Source organism: Ambystoma mexicanum, chromosome 9, assembly GCF_040938575.1.
Source record: "Ambystoma mexicanum isolate Mex_15411 chromosome 9, UKY_AmexF1_1, whole genome shotgun sequence".
Taxonomy (NCBI): domain Eukaryota; kingdom Metazoa; phylum Chordata; class Amphibia; order Caudata; family Ambystomatidae; genus Ambystoma; species Ambystoma mexicanum.
The window spans coordinates 192,673,608-192,693,862 of NC_090931.1; the positions used below are offsets into that span (position 1 = coordinate 192,673,608).

At 44.4% G+C, this 20,255-nt stretch overlaps 1 protein-coding gene across 4 annotated transcripts in view; it reads right to left on the reverse strand.

Moving 5' to 3' along the window:
• Positions 1 to 16,722, reverse strand: part of CEP164 (centrosomal protein 164) — a 586,844-nt gene extending 570,122 nt beyond the window's left edge. For all 4 annotated transcript variants that reach the window (XM_069614472.1, XM_069614471.1, XM_069614470.1 and 1 more), the window contains exon 1: positions 16,536 to 16,722. The gene's annotated coding sequence lies outside the window, so the exon portion shown is untranslated. The remainder of the gene's footprint in view (positions 1 to 16,535) is intronic.
• Positions 16,723 to 20,255: the final 3,533 nt, after the last annotated feature.

Sequence of the window (20,255 nt, forward strand, 5' to 3'; positions counted from 1 at the left end):
AATAATCAGACCAACTCAGGAGAAGGCAAAGTGTTTTTACTGTTTCATTATCAATTATCTAAAACAGGGAGTTACAACGGACGTCGCACAGGGTTTTCTCAAAGCATTTCATTAGTAAAAAACGCATTACTACTATAACAAAAACTCGTCATACGTGACAAATAAGAAAAAACTACGGGGAGGTTGTGGTTGGCTTCAGGGGGAACAACCAAGTATACTTTCTATAGGGACTGAGATTGTGATTGAGGATCTACAGTCAGGTGGACAACTCGGGCAAGTCATCTTCTTTAATTATTAGGAACACGGTACTCCATTGGCTCTCAAACTAGAAGGCCCTTCGTTATATGGACCTCTACAAGTGGTTGGCACGCTTGTGCCCTTTCTGGAACATTCGGTTCACTTAGCATGTGAGCTCAGACCCAGGTGGCGGACTTGACTTTACCTACCCACCCGATTAGCCCATCACCTCTCATCACCCATGCCTTCTGCCATGCAGATGGTCTTTGAACTTGGCCTTGCAATGTATTCTCGTCTCTGGAAATATAAGGGCGTTTGAGCACACGGTTATCAAAAGTTCTGGACTGCATGCCCAACTCTATTCCCATCCTTGACTCACGTGACAGGAGACTGCAATTTGGCCCATTTTATAGCATTTAATGGTCTTGAATTAATGAACTTAGCACTCATGGTGTTCTTTCCTTGTACCTTAGCAAGGGATAAATCAGCCTCTCACGTTCTCTGCCTTCAAGAATAGATAACCGGTTTTGGCTGCCTCCAGTCTGGACACTAGACCAGACAGCCCTTCTCGTTTCTTCCATGCTCCCAGCTAAATCTTTGCTGCAACACAGTCTTCAGCCCTTCTCTTCATGGTCTGAACTAACTAAAAATGTGGCACAGATGTCCAGCTTCTATATAATGGCGACTTCTGTGATTGCTTGATCTACTTGCATTGCTGCATCTGTACAATTATCGAACAATTTACATTTTCTACGGCTCTTCACACGTGCAATCTTTGTGTCGCACATGAAAGTTTACTCAAATCTTTACTTCGTCACCAGCTTATTTAAGGTCCATATATTATCTTCTTCAGGCAGTCTTCTCTGTGCGTCATGCTCATTTTTTGTGACATCACCAACTTCTCTTTCTCTCCTTTTCATATTCTTTCGGGGGATCTCCTCCAAGAGATTTGTCATCTCTTCGGGGATACCTTTTCTCGAAGACAACACGGAATAGTCACAACTGCTGGCGTCAAACATGGCATCATGTCAGGCTTCCAGCATACAAGTATTGGGGGGGCAGGACTTCCTGCAGAGGCATTCGACTGCTCTGCTACAATATACTTCACAGTTTGTCAAAGGTGTATAGTAACCTAGAAGAGTGCCTCCATTCTAAAAGTTGAGACTAGGATCATCTCATCAAACCGGGAGCAAGAAGAAGAGGTTCACATATTTTGGTAACAGTACAATTCAGAAGCTCAGAAAATATTAATACAGCCTGCAACAAATGTACCGAACAGCGTTAGGAGAACTGTCAGGCATGTTGAGTAAGCCAGTCCAACTATTCTGGGCCGGGTGATTTACTTCAGTTGCACTGATCATTTGGTTCTTCGTGTCCATGCTCTGCAGAGATAGGAGCCCAGGGCGAAGGTGACTCGCCTCTGAGCACAAGAGTAGGAAGACGGAGCAGAACTCAAATTACAAGTAGTCCAAAAATAATGCCATTAGAGCAGCGTTGAACATTCCCAGAATGCAGCACATATCCGATACTAGACGTAGTTTACAGTGGATACCTGTCAACCATTGACTCGCCCTCAAATCACTGTCACTTACTCATAAATGCCTCGCTAACCGCACACCGAGCTACTTGTCAAATCTATTCACGCACAACACCTCTGACAGTCCCGCAGAGCGGCCAAAGCACATTGCCTGACGATACCAAGGTTTAAGCTTCATAAGGCTGGGGGCAGTAGCTTCCCTGTGCTTGCAGCAAAGCTATGGAACTCTCTACCCACCTCGCTTAGAACTGAACCATCCTACCATTACTTCAGAAGCAAAGCCAAACTGACTTGCAGCACAAGTCCTATAGCTTCCAGGTCTATGCCTAACCATCCAAAACTATATAAATAAGTTAACCCACAATATATTGAGCCCAATGCTTTTGAGATAACTGCATGTAACGTACTTTCCTTCTGACACCATGTATGTTTGCATACACTTGCTCTCCGGTGTACCATAGTATTTGCCTTTTTAAATATTCCTGTGTAAATATATTCAACTGTACTTGCAAATGTATATATAACAGTGTCTAAATATATGTAACTGTAACCTTAAGAAATGCACCCAGATGCCTTTGGGCTTGGCGCACTACACAAATAAAATACAAAAACAAAATGTCTTAGCCAATGCTTAGCCCTGGGCTTTCCCAAGCCTTAAATTTATTTGTAATCTTTATCACCATAACTTATTAGGGCATGGCAAATCAAAAACGATTTACACGTGTCACAGAAAACAGTTGCTCCTTCGTTTGAAGGTAATCACCTTCCCTCCCCCTATACTTCTTTTTAGTGTTGCCTATTAGTTCTACATATGCAGCCTATAAGCCTAAACTATTGACATGGGAAGCGGAGATAAGAGAGATATTGGTTGTGGGGAGTGGAATGCAGTCTATGGGTGTGGTTTGGCTTTTTTGTGTTTTGGTTTAGAAGAAAATGTCTGCATTAAAAATGCAATATAAATCAACATAAAATGAATTAATTACAATATTCTTGCTAAAACATCAGTATATTATCAACCTTGTTACAAAACAAGAGCATTTTCTAAAAACAGTGAAATTTGATATCCAGCTAACAGGCCAAAACTACTCTGTTATTAAAGTAATTGGCGAACTAAAAGGGCATAAAGAAATTAACCACATTTCCAAAATCCCAGAACAATAGCTATAAGTGTCTAAATGTTTCTTTGTCTTAGACCATTACAACATCATTTGGTGTAGCATTAAATAATAGACATGATTCCATACAGCTCATAAATGTCTTCGCTGGTAACATAAGAATAATGGCTGCAGCTATCCCATCCAAATGCTTTGTCCTTTAGTGTTTGTAACCTAAAATCCACATCATTTAACACTCTATCAAGGTCAATTGTTTAGGAAATTGAATTCAACCCTGTGCATAGTTTTCAAGGAAGGCATTGTTACCCGTCTCCAAGAACTTCGACACAAAATATACGACTAGAGTGCTTTTGCCAATTTATAATTTGAAACTGTAATCATAACGTCCTTAATGCGGCCAAACACACTAAAAATGTAAAGCCCAATTTGGCCCCAATTAACATGATCTGTGTAGATGGGTGAAAACCCAAAGTCTGTATTTTCCCCCCTCTAGGCTCCATAGCCAATGGCAAGGGGCGCCTAGCCTTGTTTCAATGCCCTACAGAAAAAAAAAAGCAACCAACGTTTGCTGAATGGCAGCAATAGGGGAGCCAAAGAAAAAGGTGGTCTATACCCCGCCCCCATCTTCCAAGGACTGCCATATTCATAAAGATCCATCCCCGTTATCTGAACTTCTAATGGCTTGGATTTATCAGACAAAAACAAAAGTCCAAATACAAACATTCAGACCCCATTTCTAATGTATGTTTCCCAGTATACCAGATTAATATCTTAATCCTTGAAAACAACAATCTTGGCTTTCCTAACGTGAATTTCTAATTCATCAAGCGCATATTGCTGCACCGCATTCAAGCTACACTAAAGCCCAATGAGAGTACAAGACAATATTGACAGCATACACCAGCTAAGATAGATGATCAGTACCAAGTTCAGATGCTGCATTCCCCATCTTGGGTAATGCATTCCCAAAATCTGCCCAATATAGATTGAAGAAACATGGGACAAAACTACATCCCAGTTTTAAGTCAGAATTTGTGACAATGTCCTTAGAAAAACTGCTGTATCTTTGTGCAATAGCATGATCGATTTCAACAAGCCTTCATCGACGTCACATAGCAAATAGTTTTGCCGAAATATGCCTCGATCAACCTTATCAAAAGCAGCAGCAAGATCTAAAAAATAAATAAATAATCTGCATATAGAGAGCAAATGCCTCTTTGCTCAAAATGTATTACATAGAATATCCAAACTTTCCCAAATTCAAAATTGCCAGTGTTTTATTCATAGCAGCTCCCATCGTCGGACCTTTCAAAAGGCGAGATGAAGAATTTGCTAGATACATTCAACAAATCTATTCATCTGTAGCTAGGAGCCTCGTCTCTCCTTCACTTTTCTATATAGGAACTAAGAACGAACCGTCCCAAATAGAGGGCAACATAAAGGTGTCTAAAAGATTTGAAAACCGAAAAGTTAATAGATCTGCCCTAACAATGGCTGAACTTTGAAGCCCATTTTGTAAAGGCCATCCAACCTCGGAGCCCTGCTACTTAAAAAAAAAGGGTTATCAAAGTAAATCATAGGTAACACATTCATCCTTGAAAAGGATCCAGACAACTGGCTAGAGAGCAAGGAGTAAGAGCCTACGACGCGGCTCCTGAACGGTAAAAAATGTACTCAACACAACCTCCAGAATATCCTTTTACTGAGCGACATGTTAATGATCCAATTTTGTCACCACCGCCCAGAGCTTCGTGTTTCTTTTATCCAAGCTTTTCTGCTTATTAGGCCATTTACCATGCATTACCATTTTCTTGTTGGTACAAGTCAGTTTTTCTGTTGTTGCTTGAACCCCTTTACTTTCACAAGCATAAAATGCAGCCATCTCTTTCTTAAAGACAAATTTGCTGTCAAAGTATTCCACTGGCATGTTTTTAAATGCAGCCTTACATTCTGCCTTTTTACAGGCAAACTTACTAGACCAAGATTTCAGAACCTCTGAAAAAACAGAGCGAATACATAATCACAATACTGTGAATCATTGCAAGCCCTTGCCCAAAGCAAGACTTCATAAGGTCTAATTTTCATTACATTTCAAATGGACCAAACAGCACGATTGTTGGCACTGTTAACCGATCACAGTTTTACATGTTTCACTGAAATAAGTTAACAAGAGAAAATAATAACCAATCTATTCGTCAGCACCTTAAAGAAAATACCCGGAGAGAAGATGGGGTTACAAAGAAAAAGTCTATTGTAGAATAAGAATTGCTGTAAAATCATCATCAGGGATATTCCCAGGCTCCCGGGCCATTTACAATAGCCAGACCCAATCGTAGAATAACGCTGACCAGAAATTAGCACATTAGACCAGACTTGTCACAAAGATGCTTTAGAAATATTGTCATATATTCTTATTTAAGAGCATTCCTTCCTGTGACATCTCTCTGCATTTAGTGCTAAAATCACCACCCAAGATTACAGGTATCCAGTAATATGGTCGCCGAACAAATTGCAGTTTATACAAAAAATTTGTGTCAAAAAGGCTGTGGTGTGACCCGGGGAAAGTATTTCCATTATGCCACACATGGTGTGTGGCGCCAAGTATGCGGGAGTTCCGGGGCCCGGGGCACCCACCGGCACAATGAACTCGGGCTGAACCCCACTCCCATGGGCGAGAGAGAAGAGACGCAGCATGGATGGCCCTTTGTTTTGGGCTCCATACTGCGTCACTCTCTGGCCCAGGTAAAAAAAAAAAAAAACACATCGGTGAAAATGTCCAAATTGGTGGATGGTCCTGGAGGAGAGGGCTTAGGGGCCACTGGAAGCTTCTGATGTTTTGCTTCCAGTTCACCCATGATGCTTAAGGCAGGAGCAGCAGGCACACAACGCAAGCCGAAGCAGAGAGCAGCACGTCTAGAAGCAGGTACGTTTGTTTTCCTTTTTGGCCCTCTTTTTCCTTCACCCACTACTTTTTGTTCCCCCCCCCAACCAACATTCTTATTTGCCCAACACCCCCCACCCATCCCCTTTCCCTTCCCCCACTTCTATATCTGTGCACCCCTCTTGCTTTGCATCCGTTCCTCCATTTTTACAATCATTTTGGGTTGGGTGTACTTGTACACCTGTGCACCCTTCTTGCTTTGCCTCCATTTTTAAAAATCGTTTTGGGTAGGGAGTATTTTTACATCTGTGCACCCCTCTTGCTTTGCATCTGTACCTCCATCTTTAAAAAATTGTTTTGGGTCGTGTGTATTTGTACATCTTTGCACCCCTCTTGCTTGTGAAAAGGATGCCAGCAATGCTTTTATTAAACATACCTTTAACAATTTTGGGAAGGCCATAGAGAGATGCAACAGCCATCAGACTTCAGATCTTCATCGGGCGGCTGCAATGGCACTACATCTGTGAAAAGGGGTACGAATGTTGCAGCAGCTCTGCCGTTGGGCCACATCAAGCAGATGAGGGATAACAGACGTGCGCTGGTGAATATCTTAACAACATTGTTGACTTTAGCTCGGCAAGATCTTGCAATTCGCGGCCATACTGAAGAGGACTCTAATCTAAAGGCAATTATGTCGCTTTGAGGCAGAGATGTCCCGGACCTGCAAACTTGGCTTCAAAGAACAGAGTAAAAATGGATGTTGCGTGACAGTAAATGAAATGCTGGCAATTGTCACATAATTTGCTCCGTGACCGGATGAAAGAGATTCATGATGCAAAATGATTTTCTACTATTTTAGATGAAACTGCTGGTGTGTCAATAAAAGAGCAGGTCTCTGTAGTCTTTCGCATTGCAAAAGAGGATCTTCAGGTAGAGGAGTTTTCTTTGGCTTTTATGAAACGTCTAGCACTACATCACAAACTCTGCCATTTTAAAAGATGTTCTCATGAGGTCAGGCTATAAAATGGAAAACTGTCGGGGGAGTGTTATGATGGTGCTTCTAATATGGCTCGACTTCAACATGGTTTGCGGACATGGTACAGGAGGTGACACCACAAGCAATTTATGCACACTGCTTTGCACACAATCTGAATTTAGTAGTCAGGATGTAGCTATAGGCATTGACAAGTTCACGGATCTATTGTTTTTTGTAAGGGACTTGATTGGGTTCATTCTGAAATTCCCCAAAACACCTTGCTTGTTTTGAGCATTGTCAAGACGAAGGGAGTATCAAACTGCTTTTATTCTGTCCTATGCGATGGACAGTTCGGGCAAAATCTTTGAAGACTATGCTCGCCAACTACAGTACTGTAATAGAATTTCTGGGACTTACAGCCGGGGCCCACAATGAAGCGGGAGCAACAGCCCATGGATTGCACTTGCAGCTCCATAAACTCAAAACCTTTCTAGGTCTTCATCTTCTTTACATGGTATTTTCCTGTTTTGAAACTGAACACCGTTCTACAGAAGGTCAATCTAAGGTTCCATGACACATCGGTTACCATGGAAAACCTAAGGCCATCATTGAACAACTGAGTGAGGGATTTGAAGACTTCTTCTCAAAAACCAGCGGCCGATGATTTAGATGTGAAATGAGAGGAACATTTTGTGCAAATGAGGGCAAGGAAAATCCCACTGCGCCTGCATGAAGGGTCAGTTCTCCATGTTTTCCAGTCACCCAAAGACATCTATAGACAAGGTTATTATGAACTAATGGACCGTACATTGGTAGCTTTGTCAGAACGTTTCAATACAACTGCATGTGACCATATGGCTAACATAGAAAACGTTGTTACAGGAAACGCCACCAGTGAATATGTCATGAATTCTTAGAACACTGACTTTGATGAATGCAATCTAGAGCTACATAGGAATATGTTCCTTGAACTTGTACAGAGGCACAAGGCTCCAGTTATGTGTTTTCAGGATGTCTCCGACATGTTCAAGGGTGAAAGGGGTTGTCCATGTGCAATGTGTTCCCAGAACTGGTACGACTACTTAAATTGCAGCAACTATCCATGTATCCTCTTGTTCTTCGGAGCGTTTTGGTGCATCTAAACATATCCGAGAGCTACAGTAGGCCAAGCTCGATTAAATGTGGCTGCTTTTCTATATGGACACAAAGATGAAGCTGCACATCTGGATGTTGAAGCCATTGCAGATGAATTCAACGAACTGTTGTCTGTAAAAATACATTTTGCATGGGGAAGGTGCTGCAATGAAAAGAGATCACCTGTTCTCCTGGCTGGCCAATCCACAGCAGCACTATTGTGAGTTTGATTTGTTGGAAGTTTTACTGCGCTATGGCACCACACACACACACACATCTTGCTTGGTACTTTACATATGTTAAGTAATAGTAAGAGTAGGATGCTGGGAATCTACCCCCTAATATTAGCAATAAGTGTACTGTGTATTGTTCGACTATACTGTTCTTAATGCTCATACATTATCTTTACAAGTAAATATATACATAAATACTAAACAAATGTAAGAGCATTTTTAATGTGTTTCTATCAGAGTATGAAAGCCACTAGAATGCAAGTGGTTTACTTAAACTGTAGCAAAGATACTAATAGTATCTAATGTTAATCAAAAACAGAAAAAAAAGGGTTAACTTGTTTTTTATATTTCACACAGAAGGTGGAAGCAAAACAATATTGCTGTTCAATTGTAAGTCTGCCCGGTTTTCTGGGTTAGTAGTGTCTCTTGCACTAGAGTGCAGTGACCAACTTCCAGAGGGTCCTTCTGGTACAGCAATACAGTCTAAAATCCTGCCATAGCTTCGGGTAGGCATTTAGACCACATTTGGGGTGATGGTCATGCAACGGTATGAAGGGTATGATGTAGATCGTGACAAAGCACTGTTGTCCTTTTTAAAATCAGGATACTTCTTTCCTTCTTGTTTCCCTTGTATTGGGAAATTTTTGTTGGTGGTGGTGGTGGTGGTGGTAATCCACCTCGCAGCTGTACCTTCGTTCTCCCATCCTAGTTGTGTTGCTGTGCATTTTGAGGGCTACTACAACCTGGATGTTTATAGAGGGGTGGAGTAGGGGCAGTGATGGCTTACTAGAATGCAACTGGAAGGTTTAAATCTCCTTCTTACTTGACTTTAGTATATGCAGTACATGCATGCCAATGTTTCCACTGTTCTGCGCCCCCCCCCCTCCTTGCACCACGTTGGAGACTATGTGCAAATACGGTCATATAACTGCCGCTGATGTCACTTCCTAGATTTGGGCACACACGGGAAATTCATAAGTCAGCTCCCCTGGGCCACACCACAGCCCTTTTGCCGGGCTTTATTTTGAAACGCCCATTTTCGATGCAACTTTATTACATGGAACCAGATCACATTCGCCTACCAATAAGACAACAAAGATGAAACCTTGCTTACAATAAGATTCTGGTCTTTACGCAGAGGATCATACACATTTACAAACTGTTAAGCGTTTGGCAGGCAAGCACACACCCAGCACGTTATCACACTTAATCTGTTTCTACTCAATGTTCAGTAAAGACATTTCGTATTGTAATTATGAAAACCCCTACGCAGATGTTCTACAGAGCCCTTTACAGCAGGCAAACAATTGATATTGTGTCCATCAGGAAGGGTTTTAGTCATTAGCCAAATCTTTTGTAGCATATAACATCATACTTGCATAATGTGTGCCCAGCCAAACCTTCAGATAAACTTCTACAACCCCCCAAATTTAAAAGAAATGTAATGCTCAATTTTCATTTTTAGGGACTACAAAATGCAGGTCAACAAAGCCCAGTCAGTTGACCTTATATGTTGCTCTTGTAACTGATCAATGGTATGCGCTACTTCTCCCATACCATAAGAAGCAGTTGTATAATTAAGCTTTAACCAAACCAAGTCATTAGGTAGAGCAAAGTGTGCCGTCTCAAGGATCCCAATGTGAGCACCATGTCCCCCTAAAGACACCCATTATCAACGAATCATTAAAACTAACAAAACAAAGAGAGAATCAAAGCCCATCACAAGATAGGTTTTCATTTACGAAAAACACATCCTTAAAAACACTGAAGAGCTTAGATGGAGATGAATTAATTGGAGATTAATTAATGAGAGTAAATTGACAGAAATTACACATGTAAAATATCTTCTGAGGGTGCTAACTCGATTTGGGAATTTCATTGAAAGGCTCAAAATACGGTCAGGATGCAATCGTTAAAGTATTGAAGAGTCAAAAAGGTTCTCCATTCGGAGGAGAGGGTCCCCATAAGAACATGGCACCATTGTAAGTTTCTTTTAAAGCTTATGGTGGGTGACTTTCTAGCATTTTTAGAACAAACAGCAAGAGTCAGAGTGTTCTTCTCAGAAGTGTGAGTGGGATCCAGCTCTACTTCAGAGTCCCGAAGGATTTTCAGCTTCGCCAGCTGGACTCTCTTCCAATATTGCTGCAAACACACACTTTTCTCTATATGTAGACAACACATTTCGAATATCATGAAAAACAAGAGCCATCTTTATTTTACAAAACGGTATTTTCTTGCATGCAGGTTGAGCGTCTGTTCATAAGGCTCACCAGATGTGATTAATAAAAAAAAAATATTTTAGGCACACTTCTCCTCACTTGTTTAGTGGCCAGGTGGCAGCGATTGTAAAGCAAATACAGGCCCATTTTCTTTGGAGCCTTTTTATCTCTCTTCAATAAGCCATTCTTTGGTTTCTGCCATCATGTAGTTATTCTGGTGGTTAGTTTTCCTTTTTACGGTTTCCTTCCAGACAAAAATGTGTGCATTTGCGTTTTTCCCACCTACAGAGTGCACAGAGCCACCCATATGGTCATTCACACCTGCTACCTGCCCCACCCCACCCAAAACACAACTTTGAGAGCGCTTTGAAATCCCTTAAAGCACAGAGCTAGCTCGATGCAATTTCTAAGCCACCTGCTGAATGGTCATGCTTAATAATGTCTTAGCCAAGCATATTTCAGTAACTTTATCCATAAGCAATATGTCCGTCACTGTATCTGTTCCCTGCACTAATTTCCTGTTCAAAACAGCTACTGCCAAAGCCAATCGTTTTTGCTCTCAAATAGGCATCTGCCAGGCACTACCATATTACGCCCAAGTACTGCCGCCATTTTCCGGCGAGGCAGTACCATTATGGCAATGCTTAGAATATGCATATTCCATGGCCACACAAAGACAAAACTGCTTGCTTTATCAATGCTTTCTGTTGCTTGGTAACAATATACAGCTGTATTAAGTAAACGAGCCACAGCCAATGAAAACGGAACCCAGGAGATAAAACGAAATGCATCATAGGTAAAACACATCGTTTTTACTACATTTCGCACGTCATCCTTACAGTGTCACAAAAAGCTTTTGCGTAGAAAAGTCCCTCCCGCACAGCATCTTAAATGCACATATGGAATAGATTCAGTGAGCTCATGTAAGATGGACGCCTACCACCCTTGGGTTTTTTGTTACCTAGAGTAAAAATAACAGAAGTAGCGTGCTCCAGTTACTAAAATTAATGGGTTGGAGAGTAGTCCGTTTACACCAGGATTCAAACCTAGGTTATCAGGTCCCCCGGACTAGAAACGTACCTGCTAGACCACATGACAATCCAAGTACACGTGTGAAAATATCTGACAATAGTATGTTGATCTGTGGTGAACAATTCAATACAGAGTATTGGATTTAAAAGGTGGGTGAATGTTATAGATTGCCAGCAAGGTTATATAAAAAATCTCCCCTCTCAAGTTATTTTTCGTATTTATGATTTATTGCCTGAAAGACAAATGCTAAATTTGTCCTATGCACATTTTTTGATCAGGAAAGGCTAACTGAATGAACGTTGAATATGTTTGCTCATTACTTCCGGTTGCTAGTGCATATGTTAATTTCAATTACAGTAATAATGGGCGCTACGACCAGAGAGGTTGCTCAGCGCACGAAACCTCAGACCAACAATAAGAAACAGATTAATAGAGCTGATATCAGGACCTTATTTCAGGACATTACTTCCAACAAGAGTTGAAGAAGTGGGTTTTCAACTTTAAAAAATAATTCCTCCGGTTTATTATTATTATTATTTTTTTTTTTTTTTAAAGAAGGACTTATGCCCTGAAGGTCACATACTGGAGCTGGAAAAAGGAGCCGCGGAGGCCTAAAATCATGAATACCGCCTTGAAGCTGCTGAGTTTAAGAATGATTTGGTGCCCCTAGTCTCAATGGTAAAAAAGGCTTAGCTGTGTAGGAGAGTCACTCTGAAGGTGGGAGACCTTTAGGAAGATCAGTGTAAAAGTGAAAAGAAAGTTTCAGATATATGAAAAGCACCCGAGAACTGTAAGAGTGAGGGATGGTTGAGTCACAAGAGACCTTCCAAGATATGGGGTTACTGGTGGAGGGTAGGGACGGAGCTTCATTTATTCGGATTGGTTGCTCAGGAAAGAGAAGCAGCAATCAGTGGTAAAGTTTGTGGTTCCCATCATGCTGTTGTAAGGGTCCAGATCCAGCGCTGTCAAGGGGTTGAGGGCGTGGGGGCAGGGCGCACATACCAGTTGGGCAAGTAAGGCGATGATGTAAAAAAAAAAAAAAAAATTAAATATATATATATATATATATATATATATATATATCACGTGGTGGGTGACATCACGAGTGGCGACTTCATGGAGTGCGGCGCAGATACTATAGATATAGTTGTTATGGTACAGAAGCTGGCGCAGTGCAGCACAAGAAGCCCCACGGGGAACGGAATGGAGGGTGTGCAAGTTGCTTAGCGATGGGGTAGCTGGTGCGAGCATAGTGGTGGGGTGTAAGGTTAAGGGTTATCGGGATAAGGGGCATTTTGAGCACTAAGTGAACATTAGAGAAGCCATGTTTTGTAGCACCATATTAGGAAAGCATTTTTGAAGGCGGCTCGTATTAAGGGCTGCAGGCCTTTGTGACAGCTTTAAGAGGGCAGAAGTAAGGCTCGGACACAATGGTGGCATATTTTTGGGTATAGACTTATTAACTTAAATTAGGTTGGAAAAATGCCACGTTCAATCATTATTTTGCAGGTTATCCGCTGGTATATTGGGCAGTGCCAACCAAAGTCAATCAAGCGTTTTTTGACCAATCAGCACAATAACGTAATTGCAGGGCGGTGTGGGATGGTTTGTGACGTCACACCAAGAAATGTTTTATCCAATGGAAGCCACCTAATGAAAGGTATGCTGTAGGGATTTCATGTTTCTCCACCAATAAGCTCCTGTGACCTGCCCCAAGAATGTAATGTTGTATGGTATTTCTGTAATTTGTGTATAATTCCAGCCGCAGTGGACGGCCTCAAGAGTTTATTCAGTTCAGTTCTACAAGACCGTCTGAACCGTGTTTCCTAACTGTTTGGGTCCAATAAATCTGTGTTACTTCTTGCTTGATGTAAGCTCCTCGGATAAGAAAAAGTAATCCAAAAGAGATTATTTTTGATGGAGGTAACCTAGTACAATGCGTTTGGTTGGTGTAATGCATGCTAGGTCTAGAGTGGCCAACTGCCATGATTTAATTGGCTGTGTCCCACGTACTGTAAGCAGCCAGTCTTGGGTGGGCAAAATCCTGAGTTTTCTCCTGTGTAGAAGAGTCAGCTGACCAAAGCCTTGTGACCTCAGTTCACATACGTTTTCAAATTATAGTTTAAAGCGCAGGGAAGCACAATGGCTCCCCCTGTGGTCTTGCTTTGTGTCAACTTAGCATTACAATGAGAGTGACTGGAGGCTAATGGCCCAAACTGTAGCGAGTGGTCCCTTGAGAAGGGATATTGTGCTTTAAGGGTTGCAGATGGGGGTTGATAACCAGGACAGGTGCATAACAGGGCATGCTGGCAGAAATAATGACTCAAGCCTTCGACTTTACACTACTTTGCACTTTCAATACAGGTTTAAACCCCTAAGGACATTTGTTCAGTCCTATTCCTTTGCATGCTATTACTGTAAACTCCCATCCAGAATGGGGACAATAAAAAAAAATAAAAAGTATAATGCCATTATTTTTGCTCAATATGTTTCTAGAACAATGTCTAGTTGGCACCGCTATGAAACCAATTTATTTTATAGTTAACAACTGTCAACTTTTAATACGAACCATCTAACTACAATTAATACCACCACATTAAAATGAGAATCACGTTCCGTTTGCACATTCCAATTACAGCAATATTTCAATCCGTCAAAACATTTGTGCGATCTTCCTCCACAGAATAGTGAGGTAAGTAATGCATGTGTCATGGCACACAACTCCCTCGGTTTACTAAACTATAGAGTTGCTACTGTAAAACAACTGAGGGTGTTTCACTGCCTAGACCCCGGGGATCCCTTACTCAAGGGGCCATAGGATGTCTGTTGCGTTTGGATCCCGACCCTGGGGGTGGAACGCCTGATGGCAAGACATGGTTTCCCCCCTTTCCAAATACTCATGTCCCGTCCTATTTTAGAGGATATTCCAATTTCCCAGATCCCCCCCTTTCCGACACAAACACTGAGCCAAGGAACAGGAGGTCTGAAGCTAAAAGGAGTACCACCCATACAATAAATTGGATATGTCCCACTAATAAGATCGGGCAGGGTCAGTCACGTGATCTTAATTACATACACCTGGTACACATTAGCTCTCCCCACATGGTTAAAAGGTGGAACACTGCGACACAGGGCGACAGCGAACCAGGCAGAGCAGAGTGACAGGCGGAGGGACGGAACCGAGGTACAGAGAAACCTTAGACACCCCAGCGAGAGATCATTGTCTCCGAAAGGCCTTGAAGGTTGTGCAAGGAAGCCCAGCCAGAGAGAAAAGACAAACACTCTTGTGTTTCAAGCATACCAGCCACCATCCCGGTTGAACGGCAGAGTTGGGGAGGGGCAGCGGCAGTTGTGGTATCAGCCTTAACTTCAGGTTCAAAGCCAGAAAAAAAAAATGAATTAAACACAGCCGGTGAATTGATTAAAGAAATTAAAGTGTCTGTGTTAAATGAAACTTGATGGCAACAGTATCCGACGAACGAAGGTTGTGCGTGTTCCAATAAGACGTGAGAGAAAGCAAAGCATTGTAAAGAACTGTAAATTAAAGATACAAAGTAACAGTGTGGTCCGGCGAAAGAAGATTGCCCAATCGAAAGTCTCTTTGAAATGTCTGATGCCGTAGAAGTGGCGGGAAGAGAAAGAAACTGAGATGCAGGATTTGAACTGTTAGGTTTGATTCCAGCAGCGGGAAAACCTGGATGTGAGAGATAGCTTTGAAATAAGTACTGTGCTCGAAACTACATTTACCAACAAGCCTTGGTGTAGGAGAGAAAAAAGTGACGTTTGAGAAAAGAAGGTCGAAGTGGTCCAAGTGTGCCACCTTACCCCGTGCCACAAAACGTGGGGAAGGGCGTTTACTCAGCCATACTGACATTTCTTTTGAAGATTCCTTTTGCATTACACATTTATTGTATTAGAAAGAGGGCAGGCATTAGGTTTATTAGTATTGGCCTTTTTAATTTGACTAAGGACTGTATTTTATTTTTGTTTCATGGTCGAGAATACTCCCATCTTAGTTCTAGGGCAAGAAAACTCCCACCCCTTTTAAACCATCAATAAAGGTTATGAAACGTGCAGCTCTTGTGTCAGTGTCTACTTGTGATGCCATGCCTCCCTCTCATAACATAGATAGTAACAGGGCATATTCATATATTGCACACCACAAAGTAAATTGTTGCTTGGCTTACACATGGAAACTTCTTTTAATGTTACTATCTACGATGCCGTGGAGTATCAAAGACTGATGACAGTAATATTATGTTCTGTGATGTCAATTGATGAAAAAATGCATAGTCAAATTAGGGGGTCGCATTGTCTTTTGCCAACAAGAATTCAGAAACCATAGTAAGAGAAACAAAAAAGAGGAGAGAAAGAGGCCAGACGCCTGTATGCTCAACGGTTCAACTTCTTTGCTATGTGTAAATGCCCTTTGCTATTAAAGTTGGGCAAACGTAATCTTAACCGAGTCTATAACTGTCTTGTAAGTGGGACAAGGCATTAATTACAGAAATATGTGTGTAACCTGCCAGTCACATGTTTGGGTTCCCTCCGACTCTCACCTTTAAGAGGTGGGCAAAACGAGAACCAGTATGTTGTGTAATTAAAAAACCGTTATGCGCACCAATACACAAGTTAGTTTTTAGTGCGTACAACATAAGGGCGGTAATTAGTTAATAAATAACGGGCAATCCGGAAGAAACATCCAAGTGGGAGAATTTTAGAACAATCTGGCCAGCTACCACGTCACATAATTTTTATGCATGAGGCAGATGAATAAGAGGTGTGTAATGCTTTTGTTGGATAGGGTGCGAGGACGTGAACGGTATCCAGGAACTCTTCATTCTGAGCAACGCCTTGATAAAAAGGCACACGCATTTCATAAAGGGAGATCGTCCGTTTAACAAAAAAAAAGCGTACACATTTTATTTTGGGTGGCGTGCTACGCTAAAGGCACAGCACGCACACTTCTAAACATTCACACAGTCAGAAAGCGAGACTGATATTGGTGAAGGGGGGCAGCAAAACAATTTGAAAAAGTGCTGCCTTTAGGCGAGGTACGAGTAGTCACTGAATTTTATACTGTCCTTTTAAAACTATCCCATGGTTCACGCCCTCTTCCGGGGGAGGTGGGGCTAGAGGGGATCAGGGCCAAGATGTGGGTCCTGGCTTACCTGTCAATCTCTGGGGACCTTCACCGGGCCAGCTCTGACTTTTTAAGCCTCTTCTGGCAGGCGCAACTCCGAGTGGTCGAGCTTCCTTCCCTCGGCAACCGGCGCACCCCCGTGGCGTCTGCCGCCTCTGCGTTCAACACGGGCGAGCTCCCGCGCCTCCTCCCGCTCCCCATCCGCGTCCTACTGCTTCCGGGAGCGCTGCCCTGGCAACGCTGCCTTGCAGCTCGCCCATAGGTTGCAAGTGCCCATATTCAGATTTTCATTGGATAATTCGGCCGTTCCTCTCCTAGTCGCACCGAAGCACGCCGGGAGATGTTGTTTGATATATCATTTTCAGTTAGTGATGCTAAAGTGGGGCAAAATCGTCTGCGAGGGGATTAAACCGTGCTAAGCCGCTTTAAGGTTTGAAAGTGGGAAACGTGCCATTGTTGAACGTTTTTTATGTGTACCGCTGGTATTTTTCTGGAATAAACGGCTCCAACGCTTATTTTATTTTAGTGGTTTGTGTTTTTGTGGAGCACAAACCTTGCAGGTCCAGTCAACTCGAAGAATGTGCATTAATCATGCCTAAAACAATATAATCCTATTATGTGACTTTTTTTGTCTTTGTAAGAAGGCTTCAACCATCTGGAACGAGTTCCCTCCCTGGTTTGAACATCATGCCTATTGCATAACTAGTAAGATAGCAGCAGATTTTTAAGACATCCACTGCAGGGACCTCTCTATAACCAGCAGCACACTGCATCTATCCGCCTGAGATGGCTCAATGAGTTAATTAGTGAGAGGTCTCGAACAAGCTGCAAAACAATAATTAGGGACGGCGCCCAAGCAGAGGCTTAGCCAGGACTGTCTAACAAGTAGGGCCTGAAGCTAATGTAGTTGGGCACACTGCATGGATGCCTGTGTTTATGGCTGAGTCAAAACCCTCCATCACGCTTCAGTGTTCAATGCAGCAGGAAAGTCAGAGATTTCAATACCAGTCATTCAACCATTCACCCTGCTTTGGGGCATACGAGTGCATAATACTGCAGTGTGAAATGCTCCATAACAAACGTGTCCTCATTATGCCAAATTTCACTAATTAAGCAAGAGAGCAACTCTTTAAAAGTTCAGGTATCGGGGGCGTGGCCTGGAGCGCCACTGATGAGGCTGCTCCGTTAATGGCCTCCGTAGGGACCCGCAGCCTCAGCTGAAATTTAGCCGGCGCCAGCGCCGCCGCTGCTGTCCCTCTGGCGGGAGAAGCTGGCGGAACCTCCTGTGCATCCACCGCTCCAATCTTGTAAAGCGAACGCGGTGGGAACCCTGAAAACGCGGCGAAAGAACTCGACGCGGGTGCCTCTCCGCGCCGAGCCAAGATGGCGGCCGCGACCCGGGCCCCTTTCCTCCGCCGGCGCCCAGTGACGAGACGCCCATAGGACCTCCTGCTCTCGCCCTCTGCTCCGATCCTGAGCCTCGCTGGAGGGGCGGCCGCTCCGGTCCCCGGGGCCCTTCCACCTGAGGCCTCGGCGCAGGCTCGGGTGCTCCTTCCACCCCCCCCTCCATTGGAGCGGAGTACGGGGTTGACGTCAGCCCCCACCACCATCTCGACCCCCCCAGTCCGATTGACTCTCCGGCCCTCCGGACCTGGTGGCCGGGCCGCGGAAGGAGGCCCTCCTGGAGGAGGGCCCCCAGGGCTCCCCGACCCTCGCCCGTGCGGCGGACCAGCTCGCGGGGGGGGGCGACCAAGCCCCCGGGGCCCTCTAGCCCCGGGACCAGCTGTGGGGGCGGGGGCCCTTCTACCGCCCCCCCCCCACCTTCTACACTGGCAACGATCGACCCGGAGAGCGGAGGAGGCTGCGGCTCCTCCCTGCGGCCCGGCACCCCGGAGGCGGTATCGGAGGCCTGACTGGGTGAGTGTCCGCCGTCCCCCACAATCCCCCCGGCGCTGAATCCGGAGCCCCCCCTTCCAGCTTCCTGGGGCGCCCCTGCCCACCAGATACCTTGCCGGCTGGGGAGAGTGGTCGGGTGGTCCCCCCCCCTGACCACTCAGTTTTCCCCGACCTCCTTCTGAAGGCACCCCCACGTCTCCGACTGCCAAAATATCCTGGGGCGCTCCTGCCCACTTCATCCACCAGGCCTATCATCCTGGATAGCTGCAGCCCCCTGGCAGGGTGGACATCTACCTCAAGCGGAGCCGACCCCCTCCACTACATCCAAGAGTGGCAAGACCCAGACATAACCACTGCAACTCTGACAACTAATACGGCAAGCGGATCACTCGCCCTACACAGCAGATTCGTCCGAAACCAATCATCCTCCCCAAAGCGCCCCCCCCCCCAGGGGCTTCCAGCCAGAAGAGGATCCCCAGAGTCCCAGCCCCGGCAAAATGTCGAGACTCACCAAACCAGCCAAAACCGCGGACATTTCCACCATGCTCCTAGTAACAGACAAGACAAGAAAACCGGACCCCTCACTTAAGCTTACCCCGCAAAAGCCCCCAGAAGAACAAGGTAACCTCGCCACCAGAGATGACTTAATGGCCTTCATGAGGGACATCAAAGCCGAAATTCGGTCCTGCATGACCGAGCTCACCACACGACTAGAACAGACAGACCAACGACTCACGGAAGCGGAACAGAGAATAGGAGAGGTCGAAGACTTGACCCAGAACCACGATGCAGCAATAATTGTCAGGATTAGTCAGGCGAGTACAAAGGCAGCGAATATGGCAAGGGAAATGTGCACCCAGGAACAACGACTCAGGTATGCTAGAACCCAGGAGTGCTAATAGAGTGTGACATCAAAACCAATATATGAAAAGGGATGTGGGGTAAGCACCTGACCGCGAGGAAAGTCGGCAAGCACCTTACTCCCAATTGCTGTTACAGGTACTGACAGCGCTAAACCCACGTGGAGGGCCAGCAATGACAGGATCTGTGTACTAACACTCTTGATGGTATTACATAAGGGAACTTAAGAACTGTACTCACGAGGACGAGATACACCTCTTGAATGTCAGCTAGCCCACGAATCCTGTTGATGAATCTGGGACCCAGAAAAGGCTATAACAGCAATGGGAGAAGTAGGGAGGTCCAGAGGACAAGGGCTGAAGGCAGCCGGAATGAGGCAGGCTGCCGGGCAGGGAGCCCAGAGGACAAGGGCTGAGGCTGGGAATCAGCAGAGCGAGATCCGCTGCAATGTAGAGAGCCTGGCAGGGCAAGGGCGGAGACTGGAAGGCAGCAGAGCGTGATCCGCTGCTATGTGGAGAGCCCGCAAGGCAAGGGCGGAGGCTGGAAGGCAGCAGAGTGAGATCCGCTGCAATGTGGAGAGCCCGGCAGGGCAAGGGCGGAGACTGGAAGGCAGCAGAGCGTGATCCGCTGCTATGTGGAGAGCCCGCAGGGCAAGGGCGGAGACTGGAAGGCAGCGGAGCGTGATCCGCTGCAGAAAACTAAATACCTAAGTTGGAATAGGGATTACAAATTAGTGGGGAAAACATAAGCATTCACACAGGAGCTAGCTACCACCGCACACCACACCTAATGATCAAATGGGAAATGGATGCAGAAGTGCAATGGAAAACATGGAATGGATCCTCTAGAAAGTAAGGATCAGGAGCAGGGAAAAACGAAATAACCTATGCAAACTTCTCCCTACCCCTCCAAGGAAAAGACAGGAAACTAAACTAAGAGGAAGGCTAAGGCAAATAGGTAACAGCAGCAAAGGACAGAGTCAAAGAAATAT